Source organism: Peromyscus californicus, unplaced genomic scaffold (assembly GCF_007827085.1).
Source record: "Peromyscus californicus insignis strain IS unplaced genomic scaffold, ASM782708v3 Scaffold_12__1_contigs__length_115047231, whole genome shotgun sequence".
Classification (NCBI taxonomy): domain Eukaryota; kingdom Metazoa; phylum Chordata; class Mammalia; order Rodentia; family Cricetidae; genus Peromyscus; species Peromyscus californicus.
In genome coordinates this window covers 6,459,643-6,479,037 of record NW_026294413.1, presented here as the reverse complement: position 1 = coordinate 6,479,037, position 19,395 = coordinate 6,459,643, and the positions used below count along the sequence as shown (strand labels likewise).

At 44.3% G+C, this 19,395-nt stretch overlaps 1 protein-coding gene across 2 annotated transcripts in view; it reads right to left on the bottom strand.

Moving 5' to 3' along the window:
• The window catches only part of Abcc4 (ATP binding cassette subfamily C member 4), a 229,251-nt gene that overhangs the window by 98,124 nt on the left and 111,732 nt on the right, over positions 1-19,395 (bottom strand). The window lies entirely within an intron of this gene.

Sequence of the window (19,395 nt, the reverse complement as noted above, 5' to 3'; positions counted from 1 at the left end):
AGAGCCACAGAGTGGCTCCTGCACTGCCCGACTGACTCCCCTCCCCCGCCTGGGTGTGCTACCCCTCCGTTCCCGCCAACTGCCCTACATCAGCTCAGCAACATCCTTCCCTAGTCCAGGCTCATCCTCCGGCCAAGCACCTGCTCAACACCTCAGCTTTACCACAGACGGCCATGCTCCTCACTTCTGCTTTAGCTCCTTATGTCCCTTCTGGATTCTCGGCCTTCCGCCACACGGTCCTACGTCCATTTTTCCCACTAGGCATCAAGGTACACGAAAACAAAAGGCGCAAAGTCTTTGAAGACTTCTGGGCCTAGCTGGACGCATGGTGCCTGATTTGATTCAACACCAGCCCCCAAAAGCATCTCTCCACAGCTGGACGAGGGTTAAGTGACTCCGGCACTTTCAGTATTTACCCATTTAGAAAAGAGACACACTGGGACACCACCACGAGAACTGAGACCGAGGTTGCGTCTGGCTGGCACTTGACCACCCAGAGAAAGGATGAAGAGGTCACCAAATCTGGATGTCAATAAAGGTGGGAAAACAAATAAATCACCAGTGGTCAGGTTCAGAACAAGAGGAATGTTCCAGCTTGTTCCCGTGGCAGCTGCAACCCAGAAACTTGGCCCTGATACAAAAGCATGAGGGTAAGCTGTGTGGGGGGCAGTGAAAAGAAATACCCCAGCCCCAGCACACTCGCCCCACCCCCGCCTCGGCACCTCCACAGCCCATGCCCAGTGGGGCTGCGAGCGCTCAGAAAAGACACGCACATTTATATGGTTCTGGTTTGCCTCTACCTCAAGGAAGCCAGGATAAAATGCAACAAATGGAAGAATTTCGTCGTGCTCTTCCTTCTGCGTTCCTTCTTTGCAGCTTCGAGATATTTAACCATCCAGTGTCATATCCAATCGCTCTGCCTCCCTCACACCACTCCCTCAGTACAACACCCTAAGTCCGCAGGAGCTCTACAAGAAAAAAACACTCAGAGCTGAATCTTTGGTGGTTGATCACATCTATACCAATCAGTGCCTCCATAACTGCCGTGACGTCCCTTGGCACAGAGCTGGCGACGGCACAAAGGGAGACTCACGGACTCCGTGCTGACCCCCCTGTCTCCTGCTCTCACTCCGACCTGCTCTGCAATGCACACCAAAGGGGGGTCCATCCTCGACTGTTCCCATGCCGCAGTCCCTACTCTGGGGACAACTCCACTTCCTCAGCCTTTGCTTCTACTCTGAGTCTCTCCTCATCACTGATGTCAGCCACGGGAAATCTGTCTCCGCACCCCTACTCCGATGCGCACCCACCATTCCGCGCACTCCGTACACTGATGGGGCTCTCTGCTCACACCACTGTGATGAGGAAAGGACTCCAAGTGATTCGGTTTTCTCTTGGGGGCTGCAGAGATGACTCCGTAGGGAAGTGCTCCCGAGTTGGGTCCCAGTACGCCTGTAAAGAGCTCGGTGTGCTAGCACGCCTGCAATCTCAATGCTGGGGATCCCTGCAATAGGGTCCCTGGGTCGTGCTGCTCAGCCAGCCTGGCTGGATGGGTGAAATCCAGGTTCATAAGACTGTCTCAAAAACTAAAGTAGAAAGCAACTGAAGAGGCAGCCAGTGTTGACCTCCACTGACCTCCATACGTTCATGCACACATGTGCACACGCACCTTACCAACCACCCGTCCATATCAGGTTTCTTCTTGCACAAATACACAAAATGACTTCCAAACTATTTCATTAATTCGGGTCACCAAAGACTGTTCCCGAGCAATGGTCCTAAGAATCAATATGCCTTTGTTTATGGATAGTTAAAAGTCATCCAGACCCTAATCGGCCTTGGTGCATTCTCTCCCCACAGAGTCTGTGAGCTAAGGAGAGAGGAGAAAGTCCTACGAAAGGAAAAAAGGGTTTGACTGTGAAGTTGTTTGGTTGAAATTTTTTTAAAATCAGAAATTCTCCACTTGCAGAATGTGGAAATGTGCCTGCTGTTACTGGTAAAACCCTGCTGACATATCTGCAAGAATATTCTCAGCCTCATATTTGTAGATTTCCATGGCTAATTTTTTTCATACTCGTTCTTACCCCTTTTCCTCCAAATCCATATTCTGCCCGACATTTCCCATCACTCACAGGTTATGTCTGCTATTGTAACCCACAGGAACAAATATTCATCCCCTAAGAGCCATACCGCACAAGCTTTTCATGCATATTAGGGGAAAATCAGGCTTCTGCAGGACATCAAAGTCCTTTCAGACCATGACCTTAGCTGTGTTCTCTACTGGCATTCAAAACTTGGTTGCATTAAATAATACCAGTGTAGGCTCAGAATGAAATAAAATCATGACAGGATCCAATCTCTCGGGCTGTCATGGACTCCACTCCCTCAGATGAAAGTCCCGTGGCTCATCTCTGAAAGGTTCCCTTAAAGCTGAATGGACCTACTAGTCACAATTGGAAACTGTTAATATTTTCATCAGAAAGGAGTAAGAGAGTTTTAATTCACCAAGACATTATAACCAGGAGGCAAAGGCGGCAAGCCGGCTAGCTCAGGCTGTACGGGTTGATCCATCCAATGCTCTAAAGGCGAGGCTAGCAATGTAACTCCGTCAGAAGGGCCGAGCATGCAGGATATGATTCACACCAGCACCACACAAACCAAGTGAGATAGCACATGACTGTCATGCCAGCACTAGGGAGATGGACACAAGAATCAAGGGTTCAAAGCCATCCTTTAGCTACATAGTTTGATGTCAACAAACAAAAAATGAGCAAGACAAAGAAAACACATTCTAAGAAATGGAATCATTGTAGTAGGAAAAGCAGTCTAGCATCGTGTTTCCCTGTTCAGATCAGAACACATAATTCTGTATTTCTTGGACTTTGCAGGGCAATGCACTTTCCAGCTAAGCCTCACCTTGCTATGATCTTTCATTCAGATGCATGGCCACTTTTATTTGCTTTCTGATGTGATAAAACATTCTAACCAAAAACAACTTGAAGAAAAAGGGTTTATTTTACCTTAGACTTCCAGGTCCCAATCCATCATTGAGGAAGTCAGGTCAGAAACTCCAAGCAAGAACCATGGAAGAGAGCTTCTTTCTGGTTTACTGGTTCCTCACTTGCTCCCTGCTAGCTTTTTTATTCAGCCTAGATCCACCTGCCTAGGGATGGTGCCACCCACAGTGGGCTAGGCCCTCCCACATTTATCACCTATCAAGGCAGCTTCTCACAGACTTGACCAAAGACCAATCTGATTGAGGCAATACATCAACTGAGGCTCCCCTTTCCAGGTTGCTCTAGGTTGTGTCAAGTGGCAATAAAAACTAATCAGGACAGTCACCCTGCTTTTGTCCAGACCCAGTGTATGTCCTCAAACTTATTAAAGAAAACAAAAAGGTTCATAGGGTCAAAGACCTGAAGATTTCTCAGGATTCTGTTAAGAGAGAGACACAAATTCAGGATGAACAAGCTGTACATCTAACCTCTCTGTCTGAACTGTAGGCAGAAGAGTGCTGTCCATGACAGCCTTCTATTAACATACCTTACTCACTATGTAAAAGGAGGCTGAAGGGGAGAAGCAGAAACCTTGCAGAGGTATCCCACGAACAAATGAGAAACTGGCTGGTCACCTGCTGAAAACTTAAAAATCTGTCACTTTTAAAAAAGACTATTTTCTTATTTTCTTTTTCTGTTGCTCTGATAAAACACCCCAGAAATGGCAACTTATAGGAGTAAGAGTGTAGCTGTGCTCACGGTTCAAGGGTTTAGTCCGTCAGTGTGAGGAAACCAGGAGGCAGAGGCTCAAAGCAGTGGTCACATGGCATCCACAATCAGGAACAGCCACGGTCCAGGGTCCCAGTCGGGGAACAGAGCCACCCACCCGCAGAGGGAGGGTCTTTCCACTTCAACTGATGTAATCAAGATAGACCCCACAGACCAGGCGTCTGTCTCCTAGGTGATTGATTCTGTCAGGTTGACAGTTCGTACTAACCCTGTGCGGTGGTTTAAACGAGAAGTGTCCCCACAGGCTCACGGACTTAAACACTCGGTCCCTGTTGGTGGTGCCATTTGGGAGGTCATGGGACATTTAGGAGGGACAGGCTTGATGGAGGAAGTACATCACCAGGGGCGGGCTTTAGAAGTGGTAACCTTGTCCCGCTCCCTGCTGTTTCCTGTGTGCTGATGAAATAGAATCCTTCCGCTTCCTGTTCCTGCCACCATGCCATGATTTCTACCCTATGACAGTCATGGGTTTTTATCACAGCCACAGAAAGGTAACTAATACACCATCAAAAACATAAAGGAACTGGAAATGGGTTTTCTAAAAGCACAAAAATGAAGAATATAATTAAGTCATATACCTAAGTTTGCTAAATAAGAAATTAAAAAATAGCTACAATTAGGTGTATATGCCAACATTTTATACTGTTTATGAAAAATTGTGGGAGCAAAAAAAGAGATCAAATGATCTTACTATGAACATGGGCTTCCTGAGGGCTAAGGCTTCTTGGACAATGCTGTCTAGTAGCTGTCCAAACATGGTGACCTCTCCAGAGGTAGTAGTAAAGACAAAGCAGTAAAGACAAAGCTCTGACCCTCATCTGTTAGCAAGTCATCATCTGAAAACATTAAATGGATCATTCCAGAAGCAAATAATTCAAAATTTTTTAATGCCTTTAATTATGGTATAGTACCACCATTCTATTTCATTATTAGCTATTGTTGTTCATCTCTCTCGGCACATAATTCATGAATTAAACTTTACTGTAAATATAAAGAGGGGAAGGTCAGAGAAATGAAAAATGAGATAATTTGTTCTTTTTGAGTAAAAGACAAAAAGCTGCATGCTAAACTCTGCCCCAAAGCCTAAACAAAGGAGTGGGTCTGTCAGTGGGCTCCCCTGGAGCTGCACACAGTTGGCTCTAGGTTGCCATCAAAGTGAGCTCTGGTGCCGCCAAGTCTGACGTCAAAATATCCACACAAATAAGAAGGGTTACCCTGACCAGACCAACAAGTGAATCCACCGTCTTTCTCCCATGTCTGCAGACCTAGAGAGCACATGGAAATCCTACAGTGACCAAGCGTGTTTGACCTCAGTTCTTCCGGTGAGGACCTTCTGAGCTCTCCACGCTGGCCACTTGAACGGCCAAGTTCTCCGACCATCTCATTCTCTCGTTCAAATATCTACGCTCACTGGCAAGGTGGCTCAGTGGGGAAAGGCGCTTGCCATAAAACCTGACGACCTCAGTTCAGGCCCCAGGACCCACCCACATGGCCGAATGGGAAAATCAACTGCTGAAAGCTGTCTCCTGAGCTCCCCATGCCCCTGCCTCATACGTGCAAAATAAACAAATAGGTGTAATAATAATAACCTGTGAAAAATTAATCCTACTAAACATCATACTGCATTTCTAATAGCGATTTAAAGAGCTCTAGACGAATATGTAATTGTGCTTAATTTATCCTTATAGGAATATTCAAGGATGTTTTAGAATAATTAATAATACTACTTTTAGTAAAATTTTAGAATTCTTTTTTTCTGTTTCTTCCCCCCAGATCTCTCTCTCTCTCTCTCTCTCTCTCTCCCTCCCTCCACACGCGCACACGCGCACACGCACACGCACACACACACACACACACACACACACACACACACACACACACACACACACACGCAGGATAACATACTGAGGAATGACCCCCAGAAAATGGAGCGGCATAACACAGAAGCTGTCACCTGTCGTTCAGGAACGGTAGCCCGTCCCTCCAGAACGTATTTTTGCCTTTTCCCATTGTTTTGGGAATACTTCATTTTCAAATGTAAACCCTTCTGAACACTGATGAAAAACGAGAAGCCAAACTAAGAGTCGACTAAACAGAACAAAGAACGCAAGAACTAAAGAAGTTCAAGTATCCTTTAGTCACTTCCACGCTTGCTTGCCTCAAGCTAGACTCTGCACTTTAACAAGCACATCACATCCTGCAGGAGTCCTAGTGGGCATGTGGGGCTGCCTGGGTCACACAAACTTTATGAAATGTTAATGTTTCTTATTATTACAATGCCCACCATCACCTGAGAAGAAATACTGTTCTAAGCATAATTTAATCTTTACCTAAAGAGGTGAAAGGTTACTCTAGTTTGAATAGGGATAATCCACAGGTCTTAGTAACACATCTTTAGAAAGGGAACACAGAAGGCCGGGGAAAGAGCCAGGCAGTGAGCGCTCCTAACGGACCCGAGTAAAGACCCCCAACACCCACACAAAAGTCAAGCCACGGTGCTGTAGCCAGGAACTCAGGTACCAGTGGGTGGTGGGAAACAGAGGTAGGTGGATCCCTGGGGCTTACTGACCAGACAAGGTAGCCAATGTTGCCAAATTGGTGAGGTCCAGGTTTGGTGAAAGATTGTCTCAAAAAATAAGACTGAGAGTGATTCGGAAAGACTCCTGATGTCAACCTCAGACCACCACGCATCCTTAGACCACACGTGCACATGCTCCAATAAATAAATGAAAAGAAACTGTCTGTAAAACACAGGATACACTATCTGGGCAGCTCACACCAAGTCCCCAGCACAAAGGCATACTGAGAGGTTAGTAAATGTCGAGTTAAAAGCCTCACTCTGACCAACGATTCATGGGAATCCCGTTCTTTTGAGTTTTTATTTCAAGCTCTGCACATCACCTAAATGGAGAGGGACGATACCAAGAGACCTGCACGGGACAAAGGGCGCTGCAGACCCACAGGCCCGACACTCCGAGGCCAAGACCGGAGTGAGGGTTTGGTTTGTTGTCATTTTCCGACTAAGGGAAGCACGATAATGAAAGTGACAAAATTGGATACATTTAATTTGCCAAAGTAAACGAATGATGGTGCTACGAAATGACAGAACCCAAGGAAGGAGTCCAGATCGGTCCACTCTCGGCTGATCCAGCTTGATAAGACGCTGAGGTTTTAATGCCAACAGACACAACCTGTCATACGACTGATCTCCGAGACATCAAAGGGGCAGGGAAGGAGATGCTGTAAAACCCTCTGGTGCCTTTTCACAGACTGCCTGCTCTGACGGTTTCTTAGCTTTTTTAAGTTAAGAAACTTTTATCCAATTGTTTCTAAACAAATCCTATAGTGTGACAAGGCCACTGAATGTCAGCACAGAACAGGGCACAGAGGAGACCCCGGCGTGACTGAAGCTGACTCCCGGAGTCCAGGGGCTAGTGAGGGGCTTCCCACCTGCAGACTATATACCTCTACCACTGTTAACCAGCAAGGACTCTTCTGCTGGGCCTCTCTCCACCCAGGCTATGCATCTTGATAATTTCTCAAGGCTATTAGAGCCAGCCAGTTCTAATATGGCATTTAAATTGTTGGTTTATTAATGCTAATGGGGCAGTCGATGTAGTAGAAAGTTATATTTGTCGTGTTTGATTTATTGCACCCTTCAATGTCCTAAAAAGATAACCCATGGCTTCGAAGAACCAACCAGAAATCTCATTTTCTTTGCAGGCTGCTGTAGCTGCATTTTGCGCAAGAGGAAGTTGAAGTATCAAGATGTTCATCTGACAGACCCGCAGAAGGATTGCCCAGAATTAACTGGAGTGAACAAACCACAGAGTGTCTCTAAAAACATCCCATGAATAAAATTTGAAGGCCCAACAATCTAAAACTGCCTCAGGTCAACTTTAAATTTCACTTGTGAAATTTGTCATTTTTCACGCTTTTTGCAAAAGGTGAATACATAGAATTTCTACATTTTGACCTGTAATAGCATTAAAAAAAATAAGTTTCTCTCACTCCAAGGAAGTATATCCACCCACTTACCTGGAATAATTCCAAAGTGCCATTTAAATAGAACTTAATTTATAAAATTTCAAACTGTCTTTCCTTAATTACAAATAGACTTCTGTGCTGAACTTCAGTCATATCATTTTCAAACAAAAAGTAAACCAGATGTTTGGTACTTACATGCAAAATTGAGCTCTCATTGTAAAACCAAATTAAATTTAAAATGAACTCTGGAATGAAGTTAAGCCCCATTGAAAACAAAAGCAAAAACAAAACACGCAAAGAAACAAAAACCTACAATACTGGTTTTGTTTGAGGCTTGTTAGTCTTCGGTGATTTATCTGCTTTTCCACAAAGCCAAGAAAACATGCACACCACATACTCATTATTTATCAAAACTAATGTGATAGTTTAAATGAGAACTGTCTCCCACAGGCACAGACACTCGAACACAGTCCCCAGTGGGTGGCGCTGTTCCAGGAGGCTTGGGAGGTACAGCCTTCCTGGAGGAAGTACGTCACAGGGGTGGGCTCTGAGAATTTAAATCACAGACCACTTCTGGCTCACTTTCTCTGCTTCCTGCTGGCATTTGAGGCTGTGAGTGGCCGCTTCCTGTTTCCACTACTGTGCCTGCTCTGCTGCAGGCGGCCATGCCTCTCTCTACCCACTCTGTGAAGAACTCTTATACCTCTGGACCCATAAGCCAAGATGAACTCGCTTATGGTGTTGTATCACAGTAACAGAAAAGTAGCTAAGCTATATAGCATATTTATTTAGAATTTTTAAATTATGAAAATAAAATCCCTAAAATTATCATGTCATTTAAACAGCCAAAAAAGAAAAATTCAATTAGTCAATGTTAATTACCTATGTGCCAGGCACTGTCCTACATCACACACACACACACACACACACACACACACACACACACACACACACACACACACACACGGTTGGTTCTATCATGTCCATATCACATATAATGTTTGAAATACTTTGACAAGGCCATACAGCCTAGCATGGCTGAGGGCAGCCATTGGTAGGCAGGTAGGCAGGCTCTAAAGCCAGGTTCTCTACCACCGTCTCCCATGGTTCAAAACCACCACAGAGCAGTTCTTGCTGGGTTATTTCTACTTGTCTGGTTATTTCCAAACGTTCTGTCTTATACCCCTTTAACTGAAGATGATGATATAAAGCATACTGCATCGTGAAAAACTAAATCTCACACGCACACAGAAACATGAATCTGCTGCAGACAGCTGCTTCAATCCAGAGGACCCTAGTCGACAGCCAGGGTGCTCTCAAATATGATGCCAAATCAAAAGCCACCATGAGAATTAAGGGGAGAAAAGATGATTCTGTCTAAAACTGTGAGGTACTCCCATTTCACCACACAAAAGCTCACACTCTGACCTAATCTCAACATTTACTAATTTTAATAAAGAAAACCCTAGAATGAGACATCCCTGAAAGTTAAGTCAACTAAGGAGCTTTAAACTCCCACAGCTCCTGGAGTATGGAAGAAGAATGGTTAGAAAGTGTAGCATGGGAGGGGAAGGGAAACTTTTCACACGGGTTTCTGAACTCCCAAATGTAGGAGAGGTGCTGAGTGTACGTGCCTGGACTACAGACAGGATGAGTCCTGACTGTGACAGCCAGCTGATGTCTGGATTACACAGGTGTCCCTCTGATCAGCTCAGGTGAGCTGGCCAACACTCGCTCACCTGTTCCTAACGTCAAGGGAGAATGACTTCCCAGTACCCCAACATGCACGACAAGGGAGGTAGTGCTTTTCCTCCCACCAACATGGCCACATCAAGACCAGCTGTGAAGAGTTGGTACCAATGAGAACTTCTGTCTACAGTATAATACATGGGTGGGTCATACTAAACCCATTTTTGACTTCCATTTTTATGATAAGCAAAAAGGAGATTAGAGAGAAGATGTATATCAGCATGAGATACAGTTTTTCAGATGTCAGTATGATCTTGTTCTCCAAAAAGGAAAGAATAAATTTACAGTCCATACACCACCACCCCCCCAAAATTAATTTCATGATTCTAGGCCATTCTGACTGTAACAGAAGATTTTTTCTTTTATTTAAAAATGTATGAGTGTTTTGCTGGCATGCATGTAAATGTACCACATGAGTGTGGTACCTGCAGAAGTCAGAAGTGAGCACTGAATACTGCAGAACTGGAGTTACAGATGGCTGTGAGTCACCATGTGGGTGCTGGGAACCAAGCCCAGGTCCTCTGCCGCAGCCACCGGTGCTCCCCCTGCAGGCCGGTGCTCCCCCTGCAGGCCACTGCTCTAGCCCCTTCTTGTTAGTTTTAATGGTGACACACAAGAAAGTGATGCTTCCTTGTTGTTTTACACCCACGCACTTCAAAGTAATGAAAAAAATTAAACCGTGCTTCTGTCTACGCCGCAAAGCACAGATGATCCAGGTGTGTGGAACTAGACTTGTGTGTAGATGGAGTTTTTCTGCCTGGCCCACAGTCAGGACAAATCTCTATCACCTGCCAGTACCACAGCCGTCAGACCCAACCAAGTAAACACAGAGACTTATATTGGTTACAAACTGTATGGCCGTGGCAGGCTTCTTGCTAACTGTTCCTACAGCTTAAATGAATCCATTTCCATTAATCTATACCTTGCCACGTGGCTCGTGGCTTACCGGCATCTTCACATGCTGTTTCTCATCGTGGCAGCTGGCAGTGTCTCTCTGACTCAGCCTTCCACTTCCCAGCTTTATTCTCCTCCTTGTCCTGCCTACACTTCCTGCCTAGCCAATGGCCAATCAGTGTTTTATTTATTGACTAATTAGCAACACATTTGCCATACAGAACATCCCACAGCACTTGTAAGTCACCGGACACTAAGGTGCCTAACAAGAAGCACTGGTCTGCTAACGTTCTTCATCGGCTCTCAAATCTCTAGATCAGATTACAGGCTTCACCGAGTGCAAAAAGAACCCAGCCACGGAATCCAAAACCTTCAAACTTCCGCTTCAAGTTCAGAGGGAAATCCTGAACTAACCCCCACAGTCAGGGACCGGGCCGCTGGCCTCTAAGGTCTGACAGCAAGCTGCACCGTGCACCACCTTCCAGACCTGCAGGCAGGACTTTCCCAAAACGATGAGAGTGATTACATGTGAAATAATGTCTGGCTAAAGGTTTCCAAGTACCCAGAACAAGTCTAAAATAGACTTCCCAGGTGTTCGGGAGGTTGAAACATTTGCCCATGTGATACAATCTATTAAAGTGCAAATGTAAAAAGAAAGAAAGACGTGAAAGCAGATACTTCCCAGAATGGAGAACCCGATTGTGCGACAGTGTTCTGCACAAGCCCACGCTTTAATAAACTTCCACTCAAAACGCACTTGAAAGCTTGTCAAGTCTTTCTTCTGGCTATTAACACACCTTCGACTTAAAGAGGGGAATTTTTCCCCTCAAAGACTAATCCTGGTTTCCAAGAATGAGGATACTCAATGGATTACGGCTGATTGCAAGATAACATTACTAACAGATAAAATATCATTGCTTATATTCTACTGAGACGTCTAGAAAGCCCAGAGTGTATGCAGGTCTTTGTAACTCTGAAGGTCCCTGGCCATTTCCTAGGTTAGGCCATAGCATGGTGACTTCCCTGATGGGTCAGGAATGTGTTTGGATGGTAGTGGAGACTTGGAGTCTGCTGTAACTCAGCAACTGTGATCTTAAATACAGAATCGTGGACTTCAGTTTCCCAGACTCCTTCATCCTCCCACTAGCGAGGTTTCAGTATAAAACAATTTATCCTGAAGTATCAGGAGAAGAGCAAACTTAAAGAAATCAAAGCCAGTCACTGATGGTGAAGACATACACTATCAGGCCATTTTGGGAGTAAGTTAGGTGTCTGTGTGTCCATCCACAACTCCTAAATTTACAATCTGTAACACTCCTACACAGAATCAGAGAATGCAATGGTTTTTTGTTGTTGTTTATTTTTATGTTTTCTTAAAACAATCTATTGTCTGTGGCTATTTAAGCATGCAAAGTCCTGTGAAGATGGAGTTTAATAGAGACACCTAGAAGCTGACCAATAAATATCTTAGGAGAAAAGGAACTCCTTTTTTTACTTGTTGGAGGCCAAGGGCGGGGGACCTGAAGCGAATGGTTTAGAATGACAAGGCCATGTTACCACCATATGGGGACAGGTCAACTCCTCAAGACTTCTCAGCCTCCCTTCACCACAGCTGTAACATGTCTGTCATTAACATGTCTTAAAACACATGCATTTTCTCCTGTTTCTTGGGGCCACCAGTTTATAAAACACAACTATGAAAGTAGAAAAACCCCAAGCTATGGGAAGGCCGGAAGTCCTCCTCAAGGTACACTGAAGCCTCAAAGAAATGTATTAGGTGTTTGACGGTTTTTATTTCCTCAGCTGGCAAACAACTAGAGAACCTAGAACCATAGGCCAGGTTCACGAATCGCGGAGAATCAATTCTGGCCTTTCTGTCTAGGCCCTCCCACTCTATAGACTAGGCCCACTATGGCCTATTGGCAGCTGCTCTTTTGAAAGCAGAACTCACTTCCATATATCTGCCAACTGTAAAACAAAAGGGTGCAATTTTATTCTAATTATCCCTGCACTCCATTGTTCTTGCTGGGCGTAGCTTGGGGAGATGCAAATGCCCCTACGAAGCTTTCCCTTGTTCTAAGAAACCTACATGTATTTACTCATCAGCTACAAAGTCCCCGATCTTGTGTCTGGAACATGTGGTAATAAAATAACAGATAAGTTTGAAGATGGCAGGAGCACAAAGCCAACACAAGACACAGGTAGTGCATACATAATTAACCACAAAACAAAACAACAACAGACAAACAGAACTTTAACCTAATAAGTCCCTGCTGATTTTCACCTAATACCCCCAAATTATGCTTTATCCCAGCTAGACTCTCTGTAACACCCATATTTATTCATGATGGAGTTGGTACAGAACTCATTCCATTTTCTCTTGAAATGTTGCACAAAGGAAGAGGCGTGGGAAGGTTCTGTGATGCACTTGTTGCCTGAGGCATTTCTGACTGTGGAACTAACACTGGGGAGAAACCTTTCAAGTGACAGCATTGAACGACCTTGGATCAGGAACCCATCTACGCATCCTGGATGGCACCTAGCTCTAAGTTAGCTGGATTTAAACAGCTGGATCGTGAACCACTGGATGCCTGACAGTGGAGGGCAGTAACATTATAGTCATAGACCTTCTCTACCTTCAGAGAAGACGGACTCACAAGCCTAGCATGATACTCAGATACTAAATACAAATTTGTCATAAAGGGTAACTATCATCTTGACAAGCACCATGGTAAACCGGATAGAAGCAGACAAAAAAAATTATACTTTATGTGAGATAAAATGTGACTCAGTGATGCAAATATTTAGATTTTTTTCCCAGTCTGTTCATTTCAAAATAAAGAATAACATTTATAACAGAGGGGAAAAGGATGAAATAAAAATATGCATGTAACATTTAATATAAGCCTTAGTGGAAAATAATTTGAAATAATTAAGAGAAATGTCATCCTTTTAATCTTCTGAAATACAACATGATCATCATTTTGAACAAGTTAACAATTTTATCTTTTAAACATTCTATTGAACAACTCTCTCTGTCTCTCTGTCTCTGTCTCTGTCTCTGTCTCTGTGTGTGTGTGTGTGTGTGTGTGTGTGTGTGTGTGTGTGTGTGCGTGTGCGTGTATGTGCACATGCATGTTACTAAGCTGCCAGTATTTCCATGTACAATTTATTATGGAGAAAAATGACTAAAGAGCAATTGGAACATTCTAACAGATTTAAAGTGTGCATTAAAACAGTGTAATATTTGCCAGCTGTTAGAAAAGCACCATAATAATCTCATTTAGAGAGATTACAGATGAAATAACAACAGCAATCAAATATATGTAACTATGTAACTATTTAAACTCATAACAAAGGCTTTTATTATGCTATTAGCAGTAAATGGGCAACTCCCATTAAATATCACTTAATATCACCCCGATAAGAGTTTAAGTACATATTCCCATTGTTATGTGAAAAAACATTATTTTTAATATGTGACAACTTGACAGGATTTAATTGCCACACCTACTTCAAACCATTAGCTATTTCATTCAAACCAGAAAAAAATAATATTTATGTGGCTATTGAGGATCACTATGATTAATGCAATCTTTTGTGTAATTCCTTGTGTACTCACTCACGTTTGTTATGATTAACAAGGACAAAATGAAAGGGGTAATGTGTGTTTTTGTTTTGCAACAAAGCTTTTCTGAGGATGACTAACTTCTTCCTTTGAACAGAAAAAGCCTCTTGAACTAACTAATGTACATATAAATATATTCTTTACAACATGCACAAAGCAAGGAAAAGGTTTAAAAAAAAAAGGAAAGAGAAGCCCGTAGGCCTTATGCCAGAATTAAAACCAATCTAGGCAGGATGAGTCCATGAAAGCTGTCAGGACGGCAGCTATTCTTATTCTCCATTCCTTACAGCTCGTCTGCACTCAAGGAAGAGAAATCTTTGTTTCTTTTAGCCATATCCACAACAGATCTCAGTTGAAAGGAAACTGAGCGAGGGATCTGGCACGAATGGGCACCTCACCAATTTCCAGCGCCATTGCTGAATATTTATGTTGGTGACGAAGGATAACACCGGTGAGATATTTTAACACCAAGCCTTGCCTTGTAAATCGTCTGAATGATGCTGTGTCAAAACAACACCTACCATAAATCAGAGGTTTTTAAGACCAGTATTTCTTGTTTAAACATGCTACCTGCTCAGCAGAAGCACTTGTGTGAACAGGCACAGATTAATGTGTGCTGCTAAGCAGAGCCACTCTACCTCCGAACTTACGGAGCTATAATTTAACAGGTCTATTATTGTCAGGGTAATTTTGACAGTGCCGTATTATACTTGCTAAAATATGCATTTAGCACTAACTCCAGTGGTCACTGGAGCTGAATAAACAGGCAGGTATCCTGCAATTAGATTTCTTCTCTATTGAAGACTTTCTTCTTTTGCTCTTCTGGCAAAGCAAGGTATGTTGACAATTGATGTTATGAATGCTCCAGCAAGACAGCCTTTCTGATGGTACGAAACACTCACTGTGCAGCTTTCAACTCTCTTTCCACGTCTGCTTGAGTTCTTTAGCAACTTACCCTCGACTCCGGACCTCCCTCTCCGGACTGGAGAAAAAGAACTATACTGTAAACCACTGACGGCCCTCCTCCCACAGCCTGTTCTAAAATAGTTTATATTTGTGAAGTCATTGATGAGCCCAATTTCCCACTCAATCGAGCTGTGAGTCCTAATCATTATGCAATCTCTAGATTTTTTATTAGGATGGATATGAGAGTGCCTATCTTAAAGTCTAGGGCTATTAGTGATAATGGCCACTTCCATCAAAAGAACCTGTGTGTGTGTGTGTGTGGTGTGTATTATTTAATATATATTTTAAATCAATAGAAGTCAGTGTGCTTCTTTTCCTTCTTTCTCAGTATTTGATTTCTCACACACTTAATTCTAAAATGGTGACATAAACTGATACTCCTTTTTACACTGTGGAATGCACACACCAGCACACACAGAACATAGCAGGGAAAAATCTGTCATGTGAATGAACACACTGGCCATCACCCAAGACTAACTCTGTACCTCCTACAGAAAAGAAACAAACGTGTCTACCTGTACCAGTGGCTCCATTTCTTCCAGGCAAATAGTCAAATTAAAGCTAAATAAATATTTCTATGGAATCTGAAGTTAATGCAGTCGGCCACTCGCAATGTAACCGAAACTGGACACGAGAAGACAGGGCCACTAGCCAGCCACTCTTCTGGTCTCCAAGAGAGAAAGGAAAAGCTGGGTGACTGGATGGGATCAACGGTCTTTGTGGACTCAGATGATATGGAAGTAAATAGTGATCATCCTTCTCCCTGAAGGAAAACAGCAGTCACTCAGAACTAACCGTTTAGGAAATAATATCCATCTAGCCAGGGGGACAGTCCTTGCCTATTCCAGAGTCTAGTTCAGAGAGTCTTGAGTGGGGATCAAAATATCCTCTTTGAAATGCTTGGTGTTCTCCAGTAACACGCAAAGATTTCTATAATGCAGCTTGATGTTTCGGTCATATAAATGGGGGGGGAATGCCTCTTAACATAGAAAAGGTGAATTTTTCCAAGAAAGCTTTAACAGCAGATCCAGGTTTTGCCATGCAAGCGCGCTGGGGCTCTGTCCCTGCAATTCTGCAGCTCATGCTGCCCTCTTGTGACCAATGTGCAGAGTAGCCTGGCTCCCTGCAAGGAGAACCTGCTTGTGATCACAGGAGAAATCCAGGTTTACCTCTGCTAAAATGCTCGACCCAGAGTTTGTGTGGCCCTGTGTGTTAAGACCTTCTTGAACCAAAGTGCTAAGCTGGGAGATAAACTGATGAGGAAGAGGGAGATGAAAAGGGAATCAGAAGATGACTAGAAATACCGTTCACCTGGAGTGCCAACGAGATGATGACTAGAAACACTGTTCACCTGGAGTGGCAACCAGAAGATGACTAGAAACACTGTTCACCTGGAGTGCCAACGAGATGATGACTAGAAACACTGTTCACCTGGAGTGCCAACGAGATGATGACTAGAAACACTGTTCACCTGGAGTGGCAACCAGAAGATGACTAGAAACACTGTTCACCTGGAGTGCCAACGAGATGATGACTAGAAACACTGTTCACCTGGAGTGGCAACCAGAAGATGACTAGAAACACTGTTCACCTGGAGTGCCAACGAGATGATGACTAGAAACACTGTTCACCTGGAGTGGCAACCAGAAGATGACTAGAAACACTGTTCACCTGGAGTGCCAACGAGATGATGACTAGAAACACTGTTCACCTGGAGTGGCAACCAGAAGATGACTAGAAACACTGTTCACCTGGAGTGGCAATGAGATGATGACTAGAAACACTGTTCACCTGGAGTGGCAACCAGAAGATGACTAGAAACACTGTTCACCTGGAGTGCCAACTCAAATGTCGGAAAGCAGAAGAACACAGCTGAGACGTGAGGCCCTGTGACAGATGGACTTGCCATCACCAGGCCACCTCGGGGGAGACGGGGACAGAAGACAAAGAAGGGTGAGAAGAAGGAAGGGGGGGCGGATATGAAGAGGAAGAAGGAAAGTTGGTTCTGCCAATCTAAGGTCATAGACTGTTTTAGTTTGAAATTGATCCTAATTATGAGCTTAAGATTTATCAGGTTATGAAACATGGGGAAATAGTCAGGGGCCATGTTATATAAACACGCTGTGACTAACTGCATCCTCACGCACGGGTTCTACAAAGAGAGTAACTTCACATCTTATGACTTGGGTGTGACTTTGGTCACCGGCCATATGAGACGATATCATTATGGAGGTTTGTCCCACTCTCTCCTTTAGACGCCAGCCAGAGACTTGGGATGAAGGCTCTGTGGCCAGTGCTGCAGCCTCCATGGAAGGCCTGGGTTTCTGGACAAGTGCCAAGGTCGCCCACTGATCAGCACCAGGGAGAGGCCAGGAAGTACCACTCCTGGGTGGAGAGCAAGGCAAACCCATGCAGAAGGAACAAGACACTTTGAACTTCCAGGATATGTTCTCTGGGATTCTGACACAAGTGGCGACCAGAGAAGGGATGGAGGGGTCAGATCTCAGGTCCCAGCTGGGCTCGAGACACATCAGACGGTGGTGAGGGGACTCCGCAGGAGGCAGAGCTACGGGGCTCCGGCTGAAGTTTCTGCACCAATCTACTCCTGTGTCTAGCTTACTGGATACTAACTACTATACCCTGGCAAAAATCCTTCCAGTCCCTGAAGGTTTCTAAAATCAGGGAGGGTACCGGGATGCAGAGATGGCAGGAAACTCCTGCTGACCTCAGGGGCTCCCGAAGGCTCTCTGAGGAAACATTATTTAAAGAGATTTTTCTTGCGTCTTTACATTGCTCAGCAAACATGCGGTGTAACTGAGGAGGCACGACATAACAGGGGTGCTTCTGTACACAGTATGTGCTTAATAACCACTTCAGTACGTAAATAATGAAGGTTATAGGCTATATACAGCATAATTCATAACTTAGATGTATCGCTTCACCATTGAAAAATGTGCAAAATATTGTTCAAATGAGAATTGAAATCTTAAAAAGTTTTTGCATTTTCTCTGTTTTAAGTACTCCACTAAAAAGGTAAATAACTCGTGTTTACATTTATGGCAGTGAGGTCTATCTTTGGGGGTTTATTTGGGCTCTGTTTTCCCTGAAGGGAGAAAGTCCTGCTAATAGATACAGCAGGGAAAAGAAAGGAATGTCTCTGGCTTGATGGAAGTAGTTACCCAGGATTTAGACCGGGCCCTAAATCCCTCAATAAATAACAGTACCAGGAACAGCTTACGGTCTGGAACCTAAAGAGCCTGGTGAGAAGGACAGGGAGCAGAGACGGGGAGCAGAACACACCTGCAAACATTCCAGGTGTCCATGCAGTTAACCAGCTGAGCAGCTACGATGCTCAGGGCACCAAATCCGCCAGCTCCCTTCGGAGCACAGCTCCAACCAGACCGCATGGGCATGTGTGGCTCATTAGTCTTTGGGCTCCACCTCGTGCCCAGACTAGATAGCATCTGCGGGGTTAATGCAAATGTGACGCCTTCCAGAATGGTATTGTTTAACCCTCACGCCAATCATGTGAAACAGAAAAGTTCAGAATTGGCATTTCCATCCTACAGGTAAGAAAACTGAACTCCAGGGCTCCTGTCTCTGTCACTCATCTTCTTTTTGGGAACTGATGGGAGGCTAAGGTACCACTCCAAGCACTGAAAATCATTCACCTGCTTAAATCTCAGTTTCTAATAAGATGAATATGAATATTGTCCCGATTTCACACATACGAATGTCAAGGCACAGAGAGATTAAGTAACTGGCCCACGAACATCGTCACAGCTATAACCAGGATTCTCACAAGGAGCTAGTGTCGAGATATTCACTGGCACCAGGGTTCACACTTTTAACCAACACATCCTACTTTAAAAATGTTCATCTGATACTATCTAAATGCTTTGCTCTAGGTCCAGCAGGTATTTAATGGCCAGCCGGTCCTCTGTGCTCCCTCCAGGTCACATTCCTCCACAATAGGTCCCATTAATTATCACCTGCATAAACAAAGGTGGCCCAGGCCGCTCAAACTGACCCCCAGATGACCAGTCTGTGGTGATGACTAACACTTCCTAGGAATTCAGCCCAAGGAGGTACCTGCAGAGGCAAAGTGGGTCAGAGGACCATTGTGTGGGGCCTCCATCCATTCACGCAAAGGCACTGAGTACAGGGATCTATCTCTTCAGCACCAAGACTGTCATACAACCAAAGTCCACAGAGTTAAGAGGGTCACAACAAATGGCAAAGAAGGAAACTGGGGGTTTTGTGGTTGTTTTAAAAACAGAGTTAAATGGGATGTAATGGTGCAGAATCTCAGCACTTGTGAGAAGAGGCAAGAGAGCTATCATCACCAGTTCAGGGTTAGCCTAGTCTACACAGTGACTTCCAGTC